The sequence below is a fragment of the Dryobates pubescens genome, chromosome 9 (genome assembly GCF_014839835.1).
Source record: "Dryobates pubescens isolate bDryPub1 chromosome 9, bDryPub1.pri, whole genome shotgun sequence".
NCBI lineage: Eukaryota > Metazoa > Chordata > Aves > Piciformes > Picidae > Dryobates > Dryobates pubescens.
Genome location: NC_071620.1, coordinates 34,117,983 through 34,139,431, shown reverse-complemented (window position 1 = coordinate 34,139,431; position 21,449 = coordinate 34,117,983).

Below are 21,449 nucleotides of genomic sequence, written 5' to 3'. Positions count from 1 at the left end.
CCCTTTACAGTCTTATGCCCATTTTCTATTCTATTCTTCACAATTGGATACATAAAGTCCTGCTCAACAAAGATTTCCACATGGTACATGATCCAGCTAGAAGCCTGGATATTCTTGCTTTCCAAAGCCACCAATTTTATCTAGTTCAACACATTTCTGCTATCTGTTTCTACTGTTGTAATCTGGAGCCAGGCTTATTTCTTCACGCTTACTACTCATCTTTAACCTGCCACCTAAAACAGATTGCTTCTTTCTCTCTGCCTCATCAATTCATTCCCTCTTCTCAAATCTCAGTCACAAGCATAGATATTATCCCTGCCCTATGTCTTTAATTTTTTTTCTTTGTGTTATTGGCTTTATGCCTGAATGCCTTAATTAACTCACTGTAGAGAGTCATTACACAATTATTTCCTATTATTTATAGTCCTCTGTATCTTTGAGGGACATTTCAGAGGATATTATTCATGACATTTTCTGTAAAACTGAGCACAGCTGTATTCCTGTGGTCTAGCAATAAATCAGTCTTATCTATAACAAAATTACATCCCCAAAAGAAAGACAGTATATCGTGTCTGTACAGCAGAATTAATGAATCAGCTGCTTTAGAGTATATCAAACTACCTTGTCTTTTAAAATTTTCAAATAATATTTGGATCATCAGAAGTGTAGACCTATTTTCAGGTAAAAGTAAGGCTTTTTGACCAAATTAAGTTAGTAAAATTTGTATAAGTTATGACCAAAGACCTCTGCTTATTTTCATCAACTACTGATATGTGTTGGAAACCGTATACACCTGCCCCAGCATTTTAAATTTACTGTAGGTGCAAATCCAGTTACTACTGAACACATGACAACCTCACAAGTGGACAAAAAGCAAATGACAATCCAAAGCTAATGGTGGAAGACATGAGATGCATCTGACCCCGACCATCAGGGAGTCCTGGTCCTTGTCACACACCGGCAATTTTCATGGTCAATGCCATCATGTCCGTAAGTTGCACAAACTGTAAAAGTTCTGTCCACACAGATATGGGACAAAGATGTTCATGCTGCTCTTGCCCACACTCAAATAGACACAGGGATAAAACTTTACTTGCTAGTTTCTGCATTAATTAATCCAATTTAATTTTTTCATGGAAAGCTTCAAAATTACTAAACTTTTAGACAGTAGTATTTATATTTGTATTCTACTGGATTTATTTATGCCTGTGGCTTAGTAACTGATAAACTAAATATTATTCTAGGTCATATTCCTTTGCAATAATCTTTCAAGAGTAGGGAAACAATTCAGGAGAAAAAGAAATCAGGTCACAGTGTACCTAACAGAGACAGTAAGGTCAGATGTCTGAGCAAAAAAATGCAGCAGAAAGAAGTAGGCATTAATGAACTTGTGGTGAGGAGAAAGGATGCTGTAGGAGAAGAAAACCTAATCAGGTCCTGAAGATTGCTGTTAATGTTTCTCAAATGGAAAAAAAACCCACCAAACAAACAACCCACAAAACCCCTCCCCCAAAACCAAACCCAAACATCCCTACTCATCTTCATTTAGATAAATGGGATAGATATGCTTTAGATAATGCTTTTAGAGATTTTAGAAACACATTAGATAAAATAGGTAAGTCTGTTTATTTGCCTTCTACTCTTTTTTTTTTTACCACATCATTCATTAGGACTCTACCGAAGCACTTGCAAAATCACAGAATTACCGAATGGCATGTGTTGGAACTGACTTCTGACCTTCAGAGGTCCCTTCCAGCCCAGGCCATTCTATGACTGTGTAGATCATCTAGTCCAACTCTTCTGCTAAAGCACAGACACTGTAGTTTTCACAAGAATGTATCCAGGTGGATTTTTAAAGTCACCAGAGACGGAAACTCCACAACCTCTCTGGGCAGCCTGTTCTGGTGCTATGTCACCCTCAAAGTAAAGATTTTTTCTTTAAGATCAAGTGAAAATGCTCACACCATTTTTTTAGTGCTTGGTTTTGGTTCTATTCTAAAGTTGTTTTAATTCTATGGCATCAGTTACCATTTCCCATGACACAATTTTTCATTCATATGTTCAAAATAATAACTTTTGCTTGTCATTTCAGTTCTAGGCTCCCATCTGCCCCCTCACTCACATGAAGCATGATTCACTGTCCCTGATGGCAGAGGTGTAGATACATATCACTGAGAGTATCTATCAACATGACATTATGGATTCTGACAAACATGGATGGTTCAGCAGCTGCAAGAGCTCAACAGAGAGACAGATATAATGCTATACAGGATCATTTCAACCCAGCAGTCTGACTTTTTGTCATTCACAACACTGCGTGTTTTTACCTCTGCTTGCAATTTTATCGTAACACATCAGATATCAGCAGGCATTTCAGGGTAGTTTGGACAAAGTACATGTTTATAAAGAGAGATGTAACTCTTTAGCAAGGAACTTGTTTTTCATAGCTTTGTTTCCAGAATTCAAAAGCGTTAAGTGACTGCTTAATTTTCTGCAGGCAATGTATTGTTGACTTTCCCAGCTTTGGGGACCTATAAAATCCAATGGCCAGAGAGGGTGGAAAATGATAAGACACTTTTCTCTCCACCCTTCAGAATGCTTCCAAATATACTGTAGATTAGGGAAAATTGTTGTGGTAGCTATGCACTTTTTGCAAGCAATCTCTTCATCCTGCCTAATGACCTTCTTTCCAGTATCCGTGTTTTGAAAGCAACACTCCCACTCTCTGTATGGCAGGGACTAGAACAGAGTATAAGGACAGGAAACCAAACTGTAAACAGAGATGGTAGGGATTTCCACACAGAAAAACAAAACTGATGCAGGAGGACACCAGCCCTTGGTCCTCCCAATAACCACCCACAAGCAGGACATTAAAAACAGCAAATGCAAATAATCTCAGAATGCAAACAGCCTCCTAGTATTTAGACCAGAAGGTAGTTTTGAAGGTAGTTTGATATTACATTTCCTCAGTTCTTTTATTGGTTGAGAATTTGCTACTTCACTATTTCTAGCCATTTGTACCTGGGAATAAATGAGTGAAAACAGAGCAGGGAGAGGATGCTCCTGTCCTCAGGACAGATACATTAAATCACACTCCTAACAGGATGGAAGAAAAGAAAAAAAGTAATGAAACAACAGTAAAAGAGAAATAACATGATCCTAGTCCTATAAGCAATAGGGTCACACCAAGTGCATTTATCTATGCACATTATACAATTACAAGTTTCTAGTCACTGGAGGACATGTGTGGAGACCAAATGGAGATTCTTCACTACTCCTCTGAAACAATACAGTATCCCTTTCCCATATTTTTAGTGTGGAATATCCATCTCAGCATGACAGTTTTACAGAAACAGAGAGAGGTGAAAACAGTCTGCAGAACAAAAATGAAATTCAGGAAGAACTACTATTACTGAGATAAAGGGATGGCAATACAATGTAAACAATTTCTGAGAGTTTTGAAAGCAAGCTCCCATCTGTTCTGGATATGCAAAAATTTTACAGAAGGGACTATAATTTACAGCATAAATGGTAGTACTGATAACCTCCATTTAACAGGAGAAGGAAAATTGCTATACACGTCAAACACCACAGCATTATGGAAATGATCCACAAAGAGCAGAAAACCAAGACAGAAATAACCTGAGCTATTCCGCAAGGAGCTATTCCACAAGGAAGCCGGAGCCAGAAACCCACATATACAGGTATGCCTGATACACATTGTCCAGTGCTGAAACATAGTCCAGGATAATTAAATTACAATAATTCTCCAAATTCTTCACATCTGCTGAGAAAAAAATAGACCCTTTAAATATCTGATACAGTCATTGTGACACCAGTCTGAGTAGTGTAGTTAACTAGGCAGAGGGATGGAAAGTCATCCAGAGAGATATGGTCAAGCTCAAGAAGTGGGTCTGTTGAATCTATAAGGTTCAACAGGGCCAAGTGCAAGGCACTGCACCCGGGTCAGGTCAAGCCCTGGTATTAATACATGCTTCTACAGTGACTTCCAGGTATTCAATGTCACACATGAAGTTGTTCAACACACTCAGCACCTAAGTACATTGAAAGATATAATGTCCAGTAATCAGCAACTCATTACTGTCAGTGACAAGCTACTGTTAAATAACAAAAAGCTTGTTAGGATCAAAACATCCTCCAGGAATTTGGATCCAGATCTTAGAAGTGCATGATAAGGAGCCCATGCAATAGCTTGCATGGAGGGACCAGGCATGCAAGTCTCTGCAAAGATACACCAGGCCTTCCAGGAAACCTTTCTAACTTGCGCTCTCATACAAAAGCAACACATATTCAGGCAAGGTACTGCATTAACAGCGCCAGTGGCATCAGCCCTCCTGTGGGAGACTGAGAGTGCTGCAGGAGATACATGTTTCTGCCACAACACACACACACACACACACATCCTGCATAGAGAACAGGAAGATGCCTGAGATAACTTATTACATGAGACCAGACTTCAGCTCAGACTTTAAAAGGTGCTTGTGAAAGCTTACTGGGATGGTTTTTTGTTGGTTAGAATGGTCAGATAAGAAAAGTGGGGAAACTGGATTGTAAAGGCTGATGCATAGGTGAAAGCACTGGGAATGACCAAGATGTGGTGGTGCTGTGAAGCCAGGTGACCCCTGCCATGAGCAGGAAGGGGAGGGAAGGTGCCTGGGGTAGCCACCATTCACAGGACAGTTACAGGACACTAGGTAGAGGAGGTATGAAAGAATATAGCTTCATGCTCTTTCAAGGGTGTCAGGAGAGCTGCCACAAACTGAAACAGGTACTTTCACAAGATGCAAGCACATGATTCCTAAAGACATATTACTGCGCTATTACATATCAAGTAATTCACTCCTTTCAATACAAGAAGCCATTTCTCCTAGACATCTTGACAGTGAGAAATAATCACCTGACTGTGAAATGACTAGTGCAGGCCCAGTGCATTCTGATCAACACTAGATAGCTCATGTGCTATACTAGGACGTAAAACTGATTCAGAGAAGTAGTCATATAAAAGAATGAAAGTAATAGATACATAAAAGACCAATAAAAAATAGGTGCAGATATTTCTCTAATGTTCCCTTCTTGTAAGAACAAACCAATCCAAATTGTTTAGCAGAAGGCACGTCAGGCTTTATTTTAGCAGACAATGGTGGTGCCATTAGTACAGGTAATTCCTATGTATAAGTCACGACACCTGCACAGCCTAGAATTTGCATACTCTAATATTTATATATTTGCTTAAACTATGCTAAGGCCCTTAACATTGTCAGTGTGGTGTAAGCTTGCATCTACACAAATGAAAGCTAAACCCACTGCTATGTAATTTGCTCATTCAAACAAGATGTGCTCTCAGATATTTTCTATGCAGTTAAGGTCAATATACATTTTGGGTCAAGAAATATTTTTCTTAGGTCATACTAACTGAAAATGCAGCCATTATTTTATCATAGGCAGAATTCAGAGACAAAATAAAGCCTACATGAAAAGAATATACACCATACTTACTCTGCACTGTTGTCCTAGCCTGAAACTTTAGCACTTTGGTTCATTATTCATGACTTATCTTTTATGTGCAATGCAACACAAAACCATTGTATTTAGAAGCAGTTCCTAGATTCAAGACCTGATATCTGCTCTGTGAAACTTGGAGTACCTTAGCCGAAAGAAAAATCATAGACTCAATCATAGAAACATGGAATGGCTTGTGTTGGAAGGGACATTAAAGATCATCTAATTCTAACCCCCCTGCTATGGGAAGGCACACCTCATCCTAGACCAGGTTGCTCTAAGCCTCATACAGCTTGGTCTTAAAAACTTCCAGGGATGAGGCATCTACAACTTCTCTAGGTAACACTTTCCAACGTCCCACAACCCTTGTAGCAAAGAACTTCCACCTAATACCTAATCTAAATCTGCTCTGCTCTAGGTTAAAACCATTGCATCTCTCTTGATCTGCTGCCCACATTATCTTTTGATGCAGCCCAGGGTACTGTTAGCTTTTTGAGCCACAGGTGCACAATGCTAGCTCATGTCAAGTGCCTCATCAAACAGTATCCCCATGTCTTTTTCTTGCAGGAATAGTCTCAAGCCACTCATCATCCACCTTTTATTTGTACTTGGGATTGCCTCAACTGTGGTCAGATTGTAGAAATCAGTCACCGAGATCAGGCTCTGAAGCTGGAACGCCCTTGCAGCAGTTTGGCAGAAGGGCAGAATTCAGCATACAGGTTTTTCTTTTCCTGAAGCTGGTTTACACATGGTGAAAGGAGCAACATCATGGTCATCAAGCTGGCTTCTCTTTAGTGAGAGAGGCTGGAAAAGTGTGGATGGAGTTGCAGCCTCAGTGGGCTATTTAAAGACTCTCTAATGTGATAGTACTGTTCAGATCATAGAGACCAGCCTCCAAAGCCAGACTGTCCCTGTGGCAGTTTGGCAGAGGGGCAGAAGTCAGTGTACAGGGTCTTTTTTTCCTGAAGCCCGATTACACATGCTGAGCAGAGTAACTGCCCCATCATCAAGGCATCTGCTCTTGTGAGAGAGACAGGCAAAGTGTCAGCAGAATCAAAGAATCATTATGCTATTTAAACACCTTCCTGAGCTTAGTAGTCAGACCATAGAGATCAGACAATGAGATCAGCCTCTTAAGTCAGACCATTCCTTTAGCAGTTCAGCAGAAGGGTAGAACTCAGCATACAGGGTCTTTTTTTTCCCCAAAGCCAGGTTACACATGGTGAACAGATCAACCCTTCACCACCAAGTTTGCTACGGCCAAGTGAGAGGCAGGCAAAGTTAGTCAGTGGGCTATTTAAACATCCTCTAATCTGTTCATAATGGCCAGATCGTAGAGATCTGTCACTGAGGTAAGTCTCTGAAACTGGACCATCCCCACAGCAGTTTGGCAGAGGGGTGAAACTAAGCGTACAGGGTCTTTCTTCCTGAAGCCAGGTTACAGGTAGTAAAAGTTGCAACTTCCCTCCCACAAACACAACCACCCTATTGAGGGCACGTCACACAGGAACATATCCAGGCATGTTCTGAAGATCTTTAGAGAAGATGACTCCATGACCTCTCTGGGCAGCCTGTTCTGGTGCTCTGTTACCCTCACAGCAACAGAGGTTTACCTTCACAGTAAACAAGTGTTTTTTTCATGTTGTGATGATTCTTTGGGAGTCCCTTCAGGAGGACCAGAATCAGTATCAGTTTGTTTGCCCTTGTTGGGTGATTTTTCCACTGTAAATTGAGGCAGCATTCTTTGGGGGACAATTCCCCTTTAACTCATGTAGTCATGCAGCTAGGACTGAAGTGGGTTTTCCATCCCACTTACTCATGTCCTCCCCATGGCCACACAAGTAATACCACAGGTTATGGTGGGGTGGGTACCTCCCAGATTCTCTCCCTCAGACAGGGCAGCATCTGTTCCTCATGGCTGAAACACAGGCCTGTAGAGAGGAGAAGATATTTTTCTCACTTCCCTGAGGCCTTTGATAGGTCTATCTACTGTCCTTGGCCATTTTCTAAAGCCTGATAAGAGCTGAGTGAGCAAACAGCAATCGACTCTCTATTTTTCTTGTTCTCTTGCTCCCTGGTTCATCCTTATCTTTTGTAGGACAAACTACTTTATGCTTCTTTCTCCCTACATTTCACCACTGTCCTAAGGTGACACACGTCACCACTGCAAGCACATACAGGACCCCAGCACATCAGCCCCTGGAAAGGACATACAACATGCCACAGAAAAGGGAGATGAGGGGGAAAACATAAAAGAAAACTTACATAATACTCTCTTAACAAGCTTCAAGCCTTAACTGAATCCTCTTGTTATCTTGCTTCTCATTTACTCATTTATCTCAACCCTTTTATCTCCTGCCAAAACTGACTGTTAATTAAGTCAGCTGCTTTTGCTGCCCCATGTTTGGCATGAAAAATATGCTAAGGTATTGTACATTCAGTCCCTGGGAAAGTTATGGAACAAATCCTCCTGGGGACTGTCACAAGTCAACTGAAGCACATGACTGGGGGGCAAATCATGCTTGACAAACCCAATCACTTTCTGTGACAAAGTAACTCGCTTGATTGATGCAGAACGAGCAGTTGACATTATCTACCTGGATTTCTCCAAGGCTTTTGACATGGGCCCTCACAACTTCCTCCTAGAGAAATTGACACATGATGGCCTAGATAAGTGGTCTGTGCCATGGGTGGGAACTGGCTGATAGACTGCACCCCGAGGGAGGCAGTAAATAGTTTTTTCTCAAACTGGCTAACAATCACAAGTGGAGACCCACTGAGACTGATATTGAGCCCAACACTGTTTACCACCAGAGATAAAGAAGTCATTATCTGACTCTACTCAGTGATTGTCAGACCACACCTGGAGTACTGTGTTCAGCTTTGGTCCCTGCTGGAAAGTGTCCAGAGAAGGGCCATGAGAATGACAGAGGACTAGAAGACTTACTATATGAAAGGCTCAGAGAACTGGGCATGTTCAGCCATGACATGAGAAGGCTTAGGGCAGACCTTATTACCATGTACCAGCACATACAGAATGGCTACAAGAAGGATGGAGACTCCCTCTTCATAAGGAGTCACACAGTAAAAACAAGGGGTAACGTGTATCTTCTCCACTCTCTTGAGACCCCACCCAGAGCACTGTGTCCAGCTCTGGAGCCCCCAACACAAAAAAAACCAGGGAACTATTGAAGCAGGTCCAGAGAAGGGCCATGAGGATGATCAGGGGGCTGGAGCACCTCTCCTATGAAGACACACTGAGAGAGTTGGGGTTGTTCAGCCTGAAGAAGAAAAAGCTCTGGGGAAACCTTATACCAGCCTTCCAGAATTTGAAGGGGGGCTGGAAAGGGACTCTTTACAAAGACATGTAGTGACAGGATGAGGGTTTATTTCTTCAAACTGGAAGAAGCTAGATTTAGATTAGATATTAGGGAGAAATTTTTTACCATGTGGGTGGTGTGGCACTGGAACAGGTCACCCAGAGAAGTTGTGGGGGCTCCAACCCTAGAAGGATGCAAAGCCAGGCTGGCTTTGAGCAACCTCATCTGGTAATAGCTGTCCCTGCCCATGGCAAGGGAATTGGAACTACATGATCCCTTCCAACCCAAACCATTCTATTAATTTATGATTACACACTAGGTGGGAAGCATTTTCTAGAACCCAAAGGGGGGAAAAAAATCTTATTGATTTAAATATGCAGTTATTAAATTGCTGAGATGTGTTTGTGTTTTCCAATTATGTTGGACAGAAAAAAAGAATAATTCTTTCTATAAAACATAAATGGCATTTATATTTTCCAGGCAGGAACACAGTATTAACTGACATGATTTCTTTTTTGTAGCTTGTTATATTACTAAAGCCCTCCAGTTCTTTTGCTCCAAGTTGAGACCATCCCTCTGTTATTAACTCACAGTTGGCATTCAAATTGTCATTTGCATAAACTTTACTGGCCTCTGGCAAGAAGGCAGGACAAATGCCTTTCATGAAATCATCAAACAATTACTTCTCCAAAACCAAATTGAAGACTGCAGCTATTTTTTAGTTTCTGAATTAAATGAAGCTTTCAGCCAATGGATCAAATTCATATATGTAAGAAAAACTTCAGAGAGTGAACTATTATAAATACAGCACATGCTAAAGTGTTGGTAGAAGGGATTGGAATTGGCATGTTAAGCTGAATTAAAATGCAACAGCATCCAGACATAGGAATAATTCTTGGTAAGGTATTCTCCAAGGACTGCTGCAGGAAGTAAGCTACCAGAATAAACTTGCTGATGGTAGTATTGCATTTTATTCTATCTTCATTTTAAAAATGATGTTAAATATGCAATCTTGCCAGACTGATCTCTCATTCTAAACTGTATGGGTTTAACTGAGGGAAAATAAAAGCAGAATCTCTGCACATATACTGACAAAACAACTTTGAAAATACATACATAGTTGTGTTTTTGTCAGGTTGGAAGATCAAGATCAAGTCTAACCAGTCACCCAACCCTAACTAATCAACTAGACCGTGGCACTATGTGCCTCATCCAGTCTTTTCTTAAACACCTCCAGGGATGTCAACACCACCAGCTCCCTGTGCAGCCCATTCCAATGGGCAATCACTCTTTCTGTGAAAAATTTTCTAAGTTCAAACCTAAACTTCCCCTTGCACAGCTTGAGTCTGTGTCGTCTTGTTCTGGTGCTGGTTGCCTGGGAAAAGAGACCAACCCCCACCTGGCTACAACCGCCCTTCAGGTAGTTGTAGATGACAATAAGGTCTCCCCTGAGCTTCCTCTTCTCCAGGCTAAACAACCCCAGATCCCTCAGCCACTCCTCATAGGGCTTATGCTCCACACTTCCTGTACTACTCCTGTATAGTATCTTGTGCAGTATTTAAAACTTCTAAAAAGCCAATGACTTTTTTTTTCCTTTTCTCTTCTTTGCCCTTTACTTCATAACAATAATAAGTGCCTTTCATGTAATAACAATAGTAAGAATAGTAAAAGCTCTTATATGTTCTGGACTAAAATCAAACATTACAGGGTTTCAAGATTAGGGACAATTTTCATAGACTTCCAAACTGAAAAATATACATTTCTCTACATTTATACTGACATAATTGAGATGCTGTTCCATAACTAAAAGCCTAATTATGTCAATCAAATAGATCATCAGGAAGCTAGAAAGCTACATACAACTTGATCATCCTGCTAGGATTAATATATAATTAGTTAATAGGCCCCTACAGAGGGGAAGTAATTTAAAAAATTGTAGTGCTAGTTGTATTGCATTTTAAAGACTTATGTCACTTACAAAAAGGTGCACCTAACTAGGGGTTTTGGACAGACAGTGCATTACCACTTTACTTTGCAGCAATCTTAGTAATTCATTCAGGAGCTAAAAGAAAAAAAAAAAAGAGAGAGAAATTACAAGTCCATTATGTGTACTATACAAAGTCATTTGTCATCAAGGATATTTTATGAGAATTTTATGAAGCCATAACAGATGGTGAAATTTTTACTTGGGCTACAGAGAATTTAGGTTTCAAAAAGTAGCTCTATTTGATTTCATCAAACTAAGTTTTGCCACATGAAGCGATTACAAAACATCTTCATCTGAAATTTGAGAGCTCTTTGACATGTAATGTTTTGTCAGAAAATTGTGACATAGCATGGAAGCCAGCTGAGTAGAATCAGATTATGCAGAAAACAATGCATGGAATTTTAATCTATGAGAAAATCTGGACAATTGTGTAAACATAATAAAATAAATGATGGAATAAACCCATGGAAATTAGGATTTGTAGCTTATTGTGAAAGAAATGTATTTTCCTTGTAAAAAGAGGAATAATCACTTCTCAGTAAACACTTTCAAGCTTTGGATGTAGTACTCTATCCCTACTAACATGGATATTAATAAAAAATGGTGTAGCTCAACAATGTAGCTGCTGTTGAGCAGCATATTACTTAAAAGTTGTCTGTGTACACAAGGTGTCACCAATAGAAATTCACTCATCTGAAGAATCCTCCTAAGGGATTGGAACCATTTTTTTCCTGTGATGTGTTTGTTTCAAGAACCTTTCTCATATTTTCCACAGTTCTAGCAGGTGATACAATGGCTGTTGAAACAGAAATGGGAGACGTAGAAATGCCAAAATAGTCCAACATCAGTTCCCAAACAGGTCCTACCATGGGAAGATCTCCTCATATCTTCTCCCCTCTAAAGATGTGTTATGATTTCCCTCATTCTTGTACAACAAACATCTTGCAATTTTTGTATTAAAGGCTTCAGTATCATGTTTAGTAACAGCCTCTACTGATAAACCCTGGACAAATGAATGCACTCTCTAGACAGAAATTACTTAAAGCCAGGTCACAATAATTGAAGAAAAGTAGATTATAGGTTGAGGGCAAGGAGGAAGGGATAGTTAAAATAAAAGGAAGAAATCCCTAATGCACTGGCAATAGCAAACCCATCCTCATTTGATGTATGCATGGATAGACAAAGTTCTGCTTTGTGGCATGAACAGTCCACTGGTGAGAAGCCTTTCAGAAGCCATTTCTTTGCCAGACCACCCACAGAAAAGCGAAAACCTGACCTAAATCAAAAGGCTGCAGTCCAGGTTTTTTCTGGGAGGGAACACCAACCAAGACAGCCAGCTGAAACACCTAATAGGTATTTGACACCATACTGATGTCATGTCCACTGTAAAAAGTGAGGGCTGGCTGGGGCAAAGGATGATTGGGCTTGGAGTTTGGACTGTGACATGAGATGCTTCCTATTTCTGGGTTTCACTCTCTTTTTCTACCACTTCCAGCTTTTGAGCCCTCTCTTGCTTCACCTTGTTTTGCCTTGCTTTTCTCTATGAAAAAATCTGTTATGTTTTGCATTATTTTAGTACACTCTCCATATCTCAACCCACAAGGCTTTTGTTTATTCTTTGCTCTTAATCTTCCTTCCTGTCCCACCAGAAGGCTGGTGTGCATGTGAGTTTTGCGTGAGCAGCTGTGTTGGAACTCAGCTGCTGGGTGAGTCAAAGACATACACTGGAGTCATTGCTTCTCTCCATCCTAAAGGCACAGGGTAAAGTACTTTCCTCTCCCCATTGTGTTACCAATAGGACTATTGATTCCCTTTGGCTTAGCAAGTAGATACTGAAGCATCAATGTATGGGGGACAGTTCAGAGCAGGGCCTTATTGTGCCAGACATTGTTCAAACATAATAGAGTAAGACTTTTTAGCCGATGATCTCAGGCTCTAAACAGGAAGCAAAAAGAAAGAATGAGAAAAAAGTAGTACAATTTATTACCAACCAAGGTGTGGCAGCAGACAACATGACAATTTTACAGTTCAGAGGGGATTTTCCAGTTAGCCTTTCAGGTTAAATTATCCTAGGAAGATTATAAAACGAAAGATGAGAGAATGAAGAGAGAACAGGATTAGGAATCAGGGGGGAAAGAGTATGTTTGAATGAAGGATATCACAAAGAAAGGATTTTGTTCAAAGCATTCAGCAGCATTCAGGAATAACAATATCCAGAGCAGAAACTCTAGTGAAGAATATGAGTTTCAGAATTCCCTGTGGCAACATCTCCTTATGGTGTTTTCTATTTGCATCTGCTAAGTAACCAGGAGCTTGTATACCTACATTTGAGAGAGGATTGAACCAGAAAAGAGAACGTGACCATAATCCAGAAGCAGAAATACATTCCTAAAACTAAACAAATGGAAAGGTTCATTCCCATAATAAATTAAGAGGAATAAATGCACTTCCCATTTCAGATAAGAGTAACAGAGGCATAAGGAGTTAACAAGGTTGTTATAGTGGTTTTCTATTAGTCCCATGCAGAGCACAGGGTGCAGTGTGATTGCTTCTCTGATTACACACTTGAAAATTCACAGATGTACAGCAAAAACTAAGCACAGACAAAATAAATGCCATTAAACCAGGAGAAGATCTGAAAAGGACTTCATGTAGGGATTGGGAGAGCATCTATTTAGATGCTTACTCTTTGTGTGAGACATCCTTCCTGAACTCATGAATAAGCATGATGTAAAGGCAGGTGTAGCAGTGTTTCGAAACCTTGGACAATATATTTAGAAAGTAAACTTCACAGGGAGTTTGCCAAGTTGAAATGTAAACATTGCAAGAACATGTGCAGGTCTGGCTACTATGCTGTTCTGGTTTAGGGGTTAACAGATGGACCATAGGGTGAACATTTTCAAGGGTGAGTAACTTTACCCATACGAATATTCTATTTTAGAAAGTTCAGAGAGTCTGTTTTACAAGAATAAGCAAGGGAATTATGCCTTCTTCTTTTTTGCTTTCTTTTCTAGTCTTTGAGTTTATTCTAACTCAGTTTTCAAGTCTATTTTTCCCATTAAGCTGTGGTATTTCAGGTGTTTGTTGAGATGCAGGCTACTGATGGTTTGCTCTAGCCTTGAGCAGTTACAAAGCAAGAAAGTTTTCAAACCCTATTGCAAACTGGACACTACTTTTAATATCAAAAGAGAGGGGGAAAAATACCAAGAAAACCCGACAAAACAAACCCAACAATGACTAAGAAACCAAAACCTGAACAAAAGTAAAATAGCTGAACTGAGTGTGATTTTAAAAGCTTTTATATTACATCTGAGTATATTTTAACCTGCCAGGGCAGGATTCAGGTCTCTTCCAAGATTTTATCATCTCCTACAAATTTGTTTTGAAGCAAGGGAGTCAAGTTCATGGAAATACTTGCAGCATTTTACTGGATATGTGAGCTGCATTGCAGAATTCCAAGGTCTGTAGGTTTACACGGCAATGAGAGAACTCAGCTGAGCCGAAAATAATTCCTTGGATCTTTCCACCTTGCAAAGCAGAATTAGAAATACAACATCCTACTGAACTGCTTTACAATGATTTAAGAAATATGACATCCTGATAAATTCTGTTATGAAGAGGCTCTGACAGTAACAATCAGAAAGAGCTTTAAACAAGATGCTAAAATACTTAAACACATCCTGCATGGCACAGCTTGAGGCAGAGGGATCTGACCTGGCTTTGAGTGGCTTCTGTGTTCCCTCAGAGGCTCTACCATGGCTAATTTCAACTCTTGAATTCGTTCTCTCTCTGCCATAACATTATGTTGTATGTAGACAAATTCTGAGTAGAGCAGTTTTTCTATATTACAATTTCTAATGTGGAAAGCAGTTAAAGTGTGCAGCCAGGTTTCATTTTATTTCAACATGTTTACAAAATCAATGTCTGCTTCAATTTAACTGCAAAATTGCATTAAGAAAAGGCAAAAGTAGCAAAGACAAATCTTAGTTTAGGGAAAATATTATCCTTTTCTCATTCTTGTAAATAGATGCACATTAAAGTTTCTGAAAGTGTATAGTCACAGTTGCAAAGTTATTCTCCCCTTTGCAAAGTTCCAAACTTTCAACATTGCTTCACATGTTTAACAGCTCTTATGGTTTTGACTCATCCAGCAGCCAAGTTCCAACACAGCTGCTCACACAAAACTCACGCACCAGCCTGCTGGTGGATTAGGAGGATTAGGACCAAAGAATAAACAAAAGCCCTGTGGGTTGAGATAAGGAGAGTTTAATGGAATGGTAAAAATATACTGTGTTTTTTCATAGAGAAATTGAGGCAAAGCAAGACAAAGCGAGAGGCAAGAGAGGGCACAAAACCTGGAAGCAGTAGAAAAAAAGAGTGAAACCCAGAAATAGGAAGCATCTCACATCACAGTCTGAACTCCAAGCCCCATCATCCTTTGCCCCAGCCAGCCCCTTCTTTATACAGCACGCAAAACATCATCATAGTGTCAAATACTCATCAGCTGTTTCAGCTGGCTGTCTTGGTTGGTGTTCCCTCCCAGATGAAATCTGGAGTCTTTTCTTTTCCACCAGTTCCTGTGTTTCCCTGAAGAGAGGCTGCTTTCTTGAACCTACCTGAGCAGTTGCTTTTGTAACAGGTAGTGACAGATAAAAGAGGGAAGTGCATTTTATTCCTGCTATGTTTTGTTTGTTACCTTGAGAGACAAGCGTAGCTAGAGCAGTTTAATATCATGAACCTCTTCCTGACCTGGGCCTGACATTCTTTCAAAATTCTGCTCATTTGTAAGTCCCCTCATTGTGGAGTTTCACACGCTCTGCAATTGGCATCTTTTACTAAGCAAGCACAGCCATCTGGTTTAATTTGTCATCATACCAGTCAGCCATTCAAAACACCACAGACAATTTTTTTTACCATTAAAATGCAAGGACTTGCACACAGCAGTAAGGAGGAAGAGAGAATGAATTAGGCAATGCTTAGAACAGGAAAGAGAACAACCCTCAGATATTCCATAGATACTATGTTATCATTTGAAGGTTAGCATGATGCTAAGGATATGGACAGGAAGATAAATTGGAAGGGGTAGCTACCTTAAGGAGCAGGTTGAGAGAAACAGGTTTCCAGCTTCCCATCAGCTAGATTTCAGTTCAGAAATGAGGACAAAATCCAAAATACTGTTTATCTCAGTCCTCAACTCAAAGCATCTGCCATACATACTGGGAATCCTAAGTAAGAGGGAATGAAGATCTGGAAGAAGTTCAATTTTTGTGCAAACAGATATTAAGATAGAACTGAAGAAATTGTTCAGGTCACCCATTAGGTCAGGAGATGCAGCAAGGCCTTTCTGATCCAAATAAGCCACCATGTTGAAAAGCTGCATTATTAAATTCTTGCAGGACCAGACTCTGCAGTCACAGAAGCAGAGTTGTTCCACCAGTATTCCACAGATTCTCTGTTACTATGGTTTGCTACTTCACTAGAGGCACAAATTAATACCAAAAATAAAGCAAACAGCAGTTACAAGAAAATATGCTGAGCATTCCAGACTAATAACTTAAGCTCCCCTAAACACAATTCCTTCAAAATGAAGATGTTAAAATCATCAGTCTAGCAGTCTTAAGCATGCTAGCACCATCACCAGAGTGCTTCATCCTCTGGAGAACTAGAATTGCTCATCTATGATCCCTGCATTATGATCAGCCAATCTTGTTATGCCTTCCTGCTTCATAATTATAGATCTTATTAAGAGAGATTAATTTGATAAAAGAATAGGCATTACAAATTGCACAGTTTTCAAAAGAAGAAGGAATCTCACTGGATGCCAGTGAGAATGTTTCTTTACTTACCCATGTAGCAAACACTTCTATTATTGTCCCTATCATTAAATTAGATTATTTAATGAGACTGTCATTAGTGCAGTGAGAATTTCTAACACAGAAAAATGTCCAACCAGCTAGAAAAAATCAGTTGGGATCGTAGTCTTTCCTAGACAACACTGACCTCAGATGAGTTGTAAAAGTTCCTACTGGTTGAGTGTCAATCTAATACCCAGCAACTTTTGGATAAATTTAAGGTTTTTCCATAAAGTTTTCCCTTCTGAAAATAATTATAAATAGCAGGCTGCAGCTCATAGTATTCATTATCTAGTAGTTCATGGACTTTAAACAATTGTCTCTTCTAGCAAAAGCTAAAGCTAGTGTATTTCAGTTATAGAATCACAGAATTGTCAGGGTTAGAAGGGACCTCATGAATCATCTACTTCCAACCCCCCTGCCATGGGCAGGGACACCTTCCACTAGATCAGGCTGCCCAGAGCCACATCCAGCCTGGCCTTAAGAACTTCCAGGGATGGGGCTTCCACCACCTCTTTGGGCACCCTGATCCAGTGTCTCACCATCCTTACAGTGAAGAACTTCTTCCTAATGTCTGCCGTAGAGACAGAGCAGCTCCACAGGCCAAGACTGCAGACAGGGTTGTTCAGTTTAACTATATTAATCTAAATGTCAAAAAACTGCTCAAAACTATTTCCCTGTAGTGTTTGCAGTTTGTACCTCACTGGACATTCTTATTTGGGCTTGCTTTGAAAGCACTCCCCAGAGGGAGAATATTCCTAATTTCCAAAATCTTTCTTGAAAGTGCAGTTTCATTAGAAAGTTTAGATTTAGTTAATCACCACCTACTTAGCCTCAAATTCCTTTTCCACTGCTTTGTTTGTGTTAAGCAGGACTAGCAGGGATGCTAATTACAACAGGGGGATTCCCAGGTGACTAGAGCTCATGGTGTGTGAGGTAGCACCACTACAGTTACATTGAATAGCCCAGCCTGTGCCCAGAAAAGCACAGTATTTGCTGGCAATCTGTACTGAGCTGGAAAGTTTGGAAGTCCCAATCCATATGCAAAGCAAGGATTTAATACATGTCCAATAGCCAGGGGGTTTATCAGGCCTATGACAAGCAGGTCTTGTTCTGCTGCTTTTTTGCTATCATAGTTCTCTTTGAAGACAGTGAGAGCTGTGCTTGTGTCTGTGACATTATAATTTCCCTGAACTCCCCAAAGAATTCCACATTCAAGTCTGTAGGATGGAAAGGGATCATCTACAAAATAGCTGGTTTAAACCTGCTAAGGAAATGAAGTGGTAGAGCTGGGAACTGACAACAACTTGTAGCTGTGTCCCACTTCTGAAAAGGAGCATCACACCAAGGCTTCATCCACAATGAATGGGACAAAAGGATCTGTGAAGTCTCTTAATGTCATTTTGGAGTGACTGCCTATTATTATTACAGAGTCTTGAATATACCATGTATAATACTGAGATTATTCTCATATAGTACTATTATTCTTACACAGCACTATTATTCTTATATACAGTTATGATCACTGGTATTTTAGTATTGAAGGAAGGAAAATAATAAGAAACTGCTTGGTGTAAATGAAAGGCTTTGGTAGCAGGAGAAGTTGCAGAAGTGGTCTCTGTGTGAAATGCTGAGGGGCTGCCCTTGCTGGATGCAGCCTTTCCCAGCTGGCTCAGCAATAGATTCAAAACAGGTCAAAGCTGAACTCAGCAGCAAAGTTGTTTGTGGTGCCTCAGTGAAAACATGTTTAACAAAGCACAAAAAAATGCTGGAGAGGCACAGGAAGAGGTAGGAAAAAAAGTGAGAAACAGAGGGGACATCATAGTTAGAGAAGGGGAAGGAAGAGACGCTCCACAGTGCAGGAGCAGATATTTCAAGCAGCCTGCGGAAAATCTTATATCTGACAAGATTTTACTGACAGCAGCTGCAGTCTGTGGAGAATTCATGCCAGATCAGAGGAAAAGTGGGAGAAGGAGAGAATGGCAAAGAGAAATCACTGTATACAGACTGTAGCACATCCCCTCATTCTCCCCTGTGCTTCTCTAGGACAGTGCAGAGGAATGGGATGTAAAGAGTGGAACACAGGAAAGGGGAGAAAAGTGTAACATTTGTCTTTGTTTCTCACTACCCAAACCTATTTCAGTTGGCAATAATTTACATTAAGTGTTACCAAGTTGAGTCTGCTTTGCCCATAACAATAACTGGTAACAATTCCCCTGCTTTTACCTTGACCCATGAGCTTTCTTGTGCCTGTTGTTCTTCCTATTTTCTCCCCTTGTTCTGCTGAGGAGGGGAGAGTAAGCAAATGGCTGGGTAGAAGTCTGGCCCTTGGCTACAGTTAACCCGCCACAGAAACACAAGATTAAGCCCTTTTTAATTCCAGAAATCAGAAGGCATCTATTACATCAGCTCTGATAATTTCTGTATGTCTCCGAAAAGTTTTCGTAACAGTTACTGTACCTTAAACTCAAGATTGCTCTGATGAAAGCAGTCTAAGACAAAGTGTAGTTCTCTCACAACCAACAAGGAGTCTTGCTCCAGTGTACCACAGGTAACTGCTACCCTTAATAGACAGTGAAGTAATTTTGTTGAAATGTTTGGGAATCCCATTTCTTCTATCAAGTAACTTGGACTGTTGATAAATGCAATTAACACAACCAAGCTGTCTGAAAAGAATGAAATGAAACATGCATTTTTCAAAAACAAGGCACCACAAGAAATAAGCAAATTAAAGAATATTAATATTCAGCTCACTCTTCTTGTTTACAAAAGCTGCTAAGAAAATGCCTTGAAAACCAGGCGTCAAATGCTAAATGCCAATTTGATGGAATATAACTGATGGAAGAATGCATCTACTCACTGAAATTGCTCAGCAGGAACCTTGTTCACCTGTCAGACTCTGCAGGCTGATGGATTTCTGCTAGATGGCTCCTCTTCTCCAGGGAAGATGAGGAGGTCTTCAGTGAGGCAGCAAGAATTACTTCTTTAATGTATGGAATGGAGCTCCTTGAAATCACTTAACATGAGTGCTGTAATGGAAAAATAATAATAATAGCCACACCTTATAGACACAAAGACACACTAGATGCAAGCTGGACCTAGACAAAAATGTGTACTGTCTTGACATTTCAGGTCTAAATGAGTTCCTTAATGAGAAGAGCTTTAAGAAAAGTGGGATAACCTGCCTTGTGCCTGTGTATCAGTGGATCTGACCATAAACCACTTGTTTTAATTTAACCTTGTGTAGCTTCAATAATCCCTTGAGAGATACAGCTGTTATTTTACAATTTGAGTATTTTGCTTTGCTGCATCAAGATTAATCTTTCACTTGCTCTGGAAAACACAGTAAAAGAACAGTTTCAAATTTTATTTCATATAGTATAATAGTATTTCAAAACTACAGCCATTATCACCACCCCTGGAAACAGTCCAAGTCAGTTTGGATGGGGTTCTGAGCAACCTGGTGTAGTTAAAGCTGTCTCTCTGCTCACTGCAGGGAGGGGGTCGACTGCATGAGCTTTAAAGGTCCCTTCCAACCTAAAGAATTCTATGATTCTACAACATTACACTTAGATAACCTCATTAATTTCAAAAGGCACTAAAACTTCACAAGTGGCTCTCCCTTTAATAGCACTAGAGAATTAAATGTAATTCTGTTGGCCTGAGAAATTTTAGTTAGAACAGATAGTTCTGATAATTTTATTAACTTTGGACTTCCAGATTCTTTTTTCCTGAGAGGTGAGTACAATATGACACTAAATTTAAACCTGATCTCCCAAGAAAGTAAGCCTTTACACAACCGTACTTCAACAACTCTCCATCTAAAACCTAAGTCCATTGAGCATTTCAGACTTCAGAGAGATACACAGTGCTCAAAGTCAGCACATTCCTATACGTTTTGTGGAAACTGATTTATAGAGATGGATCAAAATTAGTGCTACCTCTAAGGAAAAGCCAGTTGCAGTTCAGCCAGTTGGCCAATCACCGTGGATATAATGAAGAGGCAATCAGCAGAGGATTATTTCAGCAACAGCATATGTTGCCACATTCTCAGCCAAACTGGCAAAAGACATGAGAAGGAGCTGGAAGAAATACTTGAACACTGAATCACAGAATCACAGAATTATTGAGGCTGGAATAGACCTCTGAGATCATCAAGTCCAGATTGTTGACTAGACCATGTCACTGAGTGCCACATCCAATTTTTCCTTAAACATCTCCAGGGACAGTGACTCCACCTCCCTGGGCAGTTCATTCCAGTATCCAATTACCCTTTCTGTCAGGAAGTACCTCCTAGCATCCAATCTAAACCTCCCCTGATGCAGCTTCAGGCCATGCCCACTCATCTTGTCACAAGCTGCCTGGGAGAAGAGCCCAATCCCCACCTTGCTACAACTTCCCTTCAGGTAGTTGTAGTGTGTGATAAGGTCTCCCCCGAGTCTCCTCCAGGCTAAACAACCCCAACTCCCTCAGCCTCTCCTCATAAGACTTTCCCTTTCTACCTTTACCAGGGGACCCTCTGGACCTGCTCCAGCACCTCAGTATCTTTCTTGAAGTGAGGGGCCCAGAACTGCACACAGTACTCAAGGTGAGGCCTCACCAGTGCAGAGTACAGGGGCTGAATTACATGCTTAGTCCTGCTACCCACACTATTCCTGATACAAACCAAGATGCCATTGGCCTTCCGTGCCATCTGGGCACACTGCTGGCTCATGTTCAGCCAGCTGTCAACCAGCACTCCAGGTCCCTCTCTGCTAGGCTGCTGTCCAG